At 35.6% G+C, this 7,829-nt stretch overlaps 1 pseudogene; it reads right to left on the bottom strand.

The window, feature by feature from the left end:
* Positions 1–1,540: 1,540 nt before the first annotated feature.
* On the bottom strand, positions 1,541–2,158 carry LOC103073116 (high mobility group protein B1 pseudogene; annotated as a pseudogene).
* Between the last annotated feature and the right edge of the window lie 5,671 nt (positions 2,159–7,829).

Here is a 7,829-nt window from a genome sequence, read left to right on the forward strand (position 1 = left end):
GCCACCTAGCCATGGGGAAAGAAGATAAAGACTCTAGATTGAAGGGGAATTTTCTGAGGTGAGCTGATTTTTTTTTTCCCCTTAGGGACATTTGCTGGATCCTGGGAATTTTTCCCTTTGGGGAATTTAACTGATTAATGGCATGGTTGCATATTGGGCTTAATTTAGGCATTAACCCACTCTAAGCAAAAAAATAAATAAACTAGCAAAGTGTTGTTGTTCTTGTTGTTTTAGCAGTTGTAGGAGGTTAGAGAGACAAATTTGAAACTTTAGGGACTTCTTCAAATACTTGGCTAATTTATGCCATATGACATTGTCTCAGTTCTAGAGATCTGCAGCAGCATTGGAGACAGTGAAGGAAGTCCAAAAGCTTCAAAAAGGCAAAATGAAATCTAAGCCATATCAGGGAGAGTGGGCCTGCCTTAGTCACTTCATTAAGTCTCTCAATCAAGACATTTGCTAGATCATTAAAAGGCCTAAAGTGGAGGCTGAAGAGCTGGGCTGAAAACTTATGAATGACAGAGCTGGAAATCCTAAAGTATTTCATGATCAAGGATAAAGAGAACAATTTGACTATCAGTAAGCTGCAGATGGCCGTTCCCAAGGAAGTGGGCTGAAACAGATGTAAACTGATTCTTATTCTGCAATCCAGCTCTGACCCAAGTTAATTACTGATTAGATAGAATGATCATCATCTTACCTGAGCTGCATAACAGAGGAAAGGGGGGACCCTTTCTGGTTAAAGATAATATCATTCAGATTCTCTTCATTTCTTTTATACTCAATGTCTGACACACAATAAAATATTACTATACATGCAAAAAGACATGAAAATATGATTGATGGTCAAGAAAAAAAAACGATGGAATCTAGTGGGAGACCAACAGATGATCCAGCTATCAGAGTTACCAATCAAGATCTTTGAAATAACTATGACTGATGTATTAAATAAATTAGAGAAGAATATGGGAAGAATATATGAAAGTATGGAGAATTTCTTCAGCAAATTATACTCTGTAAAAAAAAAAATAAAACAATCTAAAATAGGAAAATATAATATCTAAAGTTAAGAACTCAGTGGGTGTTCTTTTTTTTAATAAAAAAATTGTATTTACTTAGAAACATTCAGAATGTCAACAAAACAGCTGCAACTTTTCTTTTTTTTGCAATTACAGAGTGGTATTCAGTTAACAGAACAACAATTATTTCGTATGAGACAATTGAAGATGAAAAAATTACCATCCCCATATATAACTAATTTGTGCTGTGCACCAACAAGAACCTGCTTTAAATTTCCATGCCAATTTACAACCCCCATACTGTACCAGGCAAGGTTAGTGGCTATTGAAAATACCACTAGGACAGGGCTATCTAAAGACACATTCGGTAGTGTGTTAACTATACAAAAAAAGACACTGTACAGTTTAAAAACAAATCTTACACAGGCTTACATTTTAATTTTTTTCTTTAAAAGGAGTGAGTTATGTACAGGGGGTTAAATGCCTTATAGACAAGAAAAAAAAACTGTGCTAGAACCAACTTATTCATCATCATCATCTTCTTCCTCTTCATCCTCTTCATCTTCCTCATCTTCCTCCTCTTCCTTCTTTTTCTTGCTTTATTCAGCCTTGACAACTCCCTTTTTTGCTGCATCAGGCTTCCCTTTAGCTCGGTATGCAGCAATATCCTTTTCATACTTTTCCTTCAGTTTAGCAGACTTCTTCTCATAAGGCTGCTTGTCATCTGCAGCAGTGTTATTCCACATCTCTCCCAGTTTCTTTGCAACATCACCAATGGATAGGCCAGGATGTTCTCCTTTGATTTTTGGACGATACTCAGAACAAAACAAGAAAAAGGCCGAAGGAGGCCTCTCGGGTGCATTGGGATCCTTGAACTTCTTTTTTGTTTCCTCTTTAGGAGGGATATAAGTTTTCATTTCTCTTTCATAACGGGCCTTGTCCACCTTTTCCAAGTCTTCAAACTTTCCTTTCTCTTTAGCAGACATGGTCTTCCACCTCTCTGAGCACTTCTTAGAAAACTCTGAGAAGTTGACGGAAGCATCTGGGTGCTTCTTCTTGTGCTCCTCCCGGCAAGTTTGCACAAAGAATGCATATAATGACATTTTGCCTCTCGGCTTCTTAGGATCTCCTTTGCCCATGCTTAATTATTTTTCCTCCACGAGGCACAGTCGCCCAGTGCCCGTCTGGCTCTCACTTGCCCTGGCGCTGCCTCTATGGAGCTCAATGTACTGCAATCAGTGGGTGTTCTTAAGAGTAAATTAGTGAGAAAAGTATACAGAACATGTAGATTGAAATACAAGTCACTAAAAGTATACAAAATTAAGCATGTAGAAAACATTAAAAAGGTGAATGAAGATATGTAGGATTATCTAAGGTCTAATGTACATATAATAGGAGTCACAAGAGGAAAAAGAGAAAATATGGGAAATCAGTATTTAAATTTTCTAAAACTGATGAAAGATGTCAACTGAAAGATTTAGAAAAGTCTGGGAATCGCAAGTTGAAGATAAACAAAACTATACCTAAGTATATTATAAAATCTGAAAATCAAGTACAAAGAGAAAAAACCTAAAATCAGTGCCTTAAAAAAATTACTGAGAATGACATCTAACTTCTCAACAGAAATTATGGAAGCTAGAAGACAATAAAATGACATCTTTAAAATATTGAAAGAAGATAACTGCCAACTTATCATTTTATACCAAAAAATTATCTTTCAAAAGTGAAGATGATAGTTTTAGTCAAATATAAAGTGAGGGAATTTGTCACCAGCAAGTCCACTTTTGCAAAACTAAATTGACTTTTTTCAGGTAGAAAAATAATTCCAGATTCAGCATGGAAATATAGGAGGAAATTATGAACTCCAGAGGTGTAAAATATGTGGGCAAATAAAAGTGACTACTGACCTTATATATAAAACAAGAATTGTAATGTCATATATATGTCGTATATATATAAATAGACATGTATATAATATATATCTCAACTGAATTACAATGGAAATATGTCAAAAACTGTATTGCTGCAGTTAATGGCATGCTTAGAGAGAAATTGCAGCAATAAAATTTTTGATATATTTCCAGTATAATTCAGTTCAGAATGGTTTCTAATTTCTAGCTTAATTCCACTGTGGTTAGAATATATTCTCTATATGGTTGACCCTTGAACAACATGGGTTTGAACTGTGTGAGTCCACTTATATGTGGATTGTTTTCAATAAATACATATTGCAGTACTACATGATCTGTGGTTGGTTGAATCTGTAGTTGCAGAACTCCAGATATAGAAAAATTACTGTAAAGTTATACATGGATGTTTGACTGTGTGGGTTGGCACCCCTATAGCTTGCACATTGTTTGAGGGTCAACTGCATATTGGAAAAGAAGACTAAAAATCAATTTATTTAAACTTACAACTCAAGAAGCAAGAGAACAAAAAGCAAATAAAAACCAAGAATTACATAAGGACAGAAATAATGAAGAGCAGAAATAAAATTAAAAATGAAAAATCAACAAAGTTAAGGGTTGGTATTTTGATAAAATTCATAAAATTGATAAACATCACAAGATTAATAAAGAAAAAATGACACAAATTTTCAGAAATGAAAATGTACAGATCATAATACATCAAATGAGATATTATGAACACTTTCTCCAATAAATTTGATAATTTGTATGATATGAGTTAATAATTCAAAAACCCAATAACATTAAATTTTTCATAAGATGAAATAGAAAATTTTAAAAATCAGATATGTATTTTAAAACTTTGATTCTTAATTAGAACATTCTCATAATAAAATTCCTAGGCAAAGATAGATTCACTGGTGAATTCTTCCAAACATTTGAGAAAGACATAACAACACTGTATAAATTCTTCCAGAGAACAGAAAAAGAGGGAACAGTTTCTTTTCTAATGCTTTTTAAGAGGAACATTTAAGAGTTCTTTAATTGAGAAAGACATAATAATAAAGAAAAATTATAAATCAAAAATTTTCATTAACACTGATGCAAAATTAAGAAAATGTTAACAAAGTCAACCCAGCAATACATAAAAAGGATGTTATATTTGCCACCAAGAAGAGTTTATTTCAGATATTCAAGGGTGGTTTAATATCACATCAACAGACTACAGAAAAACAACAAGAATTTACAAGAAGATTTAGCAATGCCCCTAAATACAAGGTTAGTATGCATAATTTTATAAATATTTCTATGTACCAGAAGAAAGTGGAAAATTAAAACATTACCATTTATAACAACATAAAAAACCATATAACTAGCAACTAATGTAATAAATTGTGCACACTTCTACAATCAAACTACAAAACATTACTGAGAGAAATTACAGAGAATCTAAACAAATGGAGAAGCTATTCCGTGTTCACAGATGGAAAACTCAATATTGTTAAGATATTAATTCTGCTCAAATGATTCTACAGATTGTGTAATCCTAATTAAAAACAACATGTTTTTTGTTCAGTGAAAATTGGAAATGGAAGGGCCAAGGATACCCAAAGCATTCTTGGAGAAGAACTTAGTTGAAGGACTTACCTTGCCAGATATTAAAATTTGTTATGAAATTATAGTAACTAAGATAGTTTGGCTTTGGTAAATGGACAGAAAACTGATGACTGGAATAGAATAGAGGGTCCAGAATTATACTCACTATACTCCTGTATAATAACTTATGATTAAAAAAAAAGTATGAAAAAAGTGCAGCAAAGAAAAATAGTCTCTTCAGTAAATGATGCTGTGGGTCAATTGGATATCCATATGAAAAAATAAATTCAGATGGATTATACATCTAAATGTAAAAGGAAAATAATAAAGCTTTTCGAGGAAAAGTCAGGTGATGATCTTGAAGCAGGCAAAGACTTTTAAACAAGACACATAAAGAACTATTTCTAAAACATTTTATCCTTATTTTTAATGATAATTCAGTTTATATCAAAATTAAGAGCCTCTGTAAGAGCCTCAAAGTACTTGTATCCAGAATAAAAAAGAACTCTTACAAATCAATCAGAAAAAGGAAGGTAAACCAATAGAAAGATAAACAAAGCTTAAGCAGAATCTTTAAAATAGAAGATATTCAGATAGACAATAAACTTAGAAAAAGTATCAACCTCATTAGCTGTCAGGGAGGTGCAAACTAGAAGCCACCGTATGACAATACTACACATCTATTAGAATGTTTAAGGTAAAAGGATGGAGAATACTGAGTGCTGGTGAGGATGTGAAGCAGCAGGCATCGTTGCTATGAGGCACTGCTGGTGGGGTCCAAATTTATATTGATACAAGTGCAGTGGAAAATAGCTTGACGATACATTATATCCCACCTACATATATAACCAACAGAAATGTGTACATAGCTTCATCAAAAGCCATGAACTAGATGATCTTAGTAACCCTAAGTACTGGTTCATAGTAGTAAAGAACTGAAAACTCTTTGAGTGCCTGCAAGAGTACAATGGACTAATATATTGTGGTATCATCACAAAACGGAATACAGCATAGTACCATGCTACTGACAAGTCTTCACCTGTGAACTCCCTTCGTAAATACATGTAGTTGCTTCCAGAGTGTGTCTAATACTGTCAGAACATTCATTTCAGGAAGAAATGGGAGGTCCAGTCTGTGTAACTCCATGGAAGGCTTGGTACACCTCTCTGGTGAGAGGTTTGGCCTGTGAGAGGTGGTGTTCCTGTCATTTGCCAATTCAGCCTTTGTTATTCCTATGTGGTTCACCAGTATCTGAGCAGAGTTTGTCTTCATGTCAGCTGGGGACATAGGTGGTGCATCCCTTTAGTCACAAAGGCCCAAAAGTGATCAGTCAGTCCCTCCAGCCACTTGAATGGTGTTTACTCAATGATTTTATTCAATGAGATAGAATTAAAGTATGTTTAGATCCTGAAACTTTTTTTTTGGATGGGGAGATAGGGCTGAAAAACATACTCCATCAGATGTTTGAAGAAAGCAATCTGGTGTGAGGATTCTTGCATTAAAAATCTGTCTCTGAGGCTGAAACTGCTATTTTGGTATGCTTTACTGTGGCATCTAACAGGCAGCGAGGGAAAAAAAAAAAAAAAAGAAAAAGAAAAAAATAAGGGAGGGTTGTTTGTCTTCTGTGACAATGATTTAGACCCCAAACCTTGATCGTTAACTTCATCTGCAGTCAAACGAAATTTTGTAGTGCCTTTTTAAGGGCCAGGCAATTTTACCACCAAATAAAATATTTGTCTTTTATCCACATTACCATACTACTGACAAGTCCTTGCCTCAGAACTCATCATTTAGCAACGTGTAGTTGTTTCCAGAGTGTGTCTGATACTGTTGGAACAGGCGTTTCAGAAAGAAACAAGAGGCCCAGTCTGGGTGACTCTGAGGGGGGTTCAATACACCCCTCTGGTGCGGGTTTGGCCTGTGAGAGGTGATGTTCCTGTCATTTTTCAATTCAACCTTCGTTATTCCCACGTGGTTCACTGGTATCTGAACAGAGTTTGGCCTCATGTCAGCTGGGGACATGGGTGGTGCATCCCTTTAGTCACAGAACACCCAAAACTCATCAGTCCCTCCAGTCACTTTAATGATGTTTGACACTAAAAAATACTCGTTTTTAAGAACATTAATCATACTGACTCTTTTTAAGCGTATTTTTCACAGCCCCTGGCCTAGAATGGAAATGTCACTACCGGGCATCAGCAATCACAGACTTGGCTATTTTAACAAAGCTGGGAGAAAACAGTGCTGGTGGCCAAGTGAGTTGTCCGAGTTATTAAGAGTTGTAGCAAGTCGTGATACAGTCAGGGTTAGGTTCCTCTTACTTACCACTGTTTCTGGCACCACGGCTTGTTGTGGCTGCACAGGGGGCCTCTGGGACTCGGGAATCTGAGACTTTAATGGGATAGGGGAAGTCCAGGTCCTCCCAGAAAGGATGTCTCAGAGTAACCTCATGCGGCCTACACGTGCCTGGCCCCTGTGCCAGTTTGCACTCAGCTGGAGTACCAGTTAATCCTTCCCAGGTCTGTATGGAGTTCTTGGCTTCCAACAGGGAATGCGCAATCAGGACATTGGGGCTATTTATCATGGTTTCAGGGCAGGCTCAGCTGTCTTCACTTCACATTTATTATATAACTCCCACAGAAGAAAGCAGAAGAAAGTGTCTCCAAATGGAGATGCGGTGGGCAGGGAACACAGAGGAAGAGAATCAGTACTATTTCCAGGTAGAATATTATTGGCTGAGAATCATAGGAGGTCAAAGAATTTTAGAGATGGAAAGATCACAAATATAAAGTCACCTAAATCTTTTAGCTTATATTTGTAGAAACAAAGGCTCAAATAAATTAGGTGACTTACCTAAGTTCATAGCAATAGTTAGCTATGTCAGGATTAAGGCTTTTTTCAAAGGTTGAGTTTTCTGTTTTGCTCTCACTCCCTACCTACCTGTAATTACAACAAACACCTACCTTTGGATTTCAGCTAAGAAAATTATATTATTCTCAAAATCCCTATAATATAGGGATTACTAAAATTATGTAATATTACGTAACTTTTTTTTTCATGCTTATTTGTTAGGTCCAGGGATTATTTCCTTTCGGCTACAGCAAATCCATCATTATTGAGTTTCTGCACCTTAAAAATTAAGGAATTTTCTTCTCCTTCCCTCTGTTTGCCTGGCAGTATCCTCAATCAAAAACAAACACGCTGTTAATCGGTGAGAAAAAAGGAGAGAGAAAAATCTTCAAAAATTGTGTTTAGCCCTATCTGGCCTTAGAAAAACATGGGAATTGGTGATCAAGTAAATTCAGCA

Source organism: Lipotes vexillifer, unplaced genomic scaffold (assembly GCF_000442215.2).
Source record: "Lipotes vexillifer unplaced genomic scaffold, Lipotes_vexillifer_v1.1 scaffold963, whole genome shotgun sequence".
Lineage (NCBI taxonomy): Eukaryota > Metazoa > Chordata > Mammalia > Artiodactyla > Lipotidae > Lipotes > Lipotes vexillifer.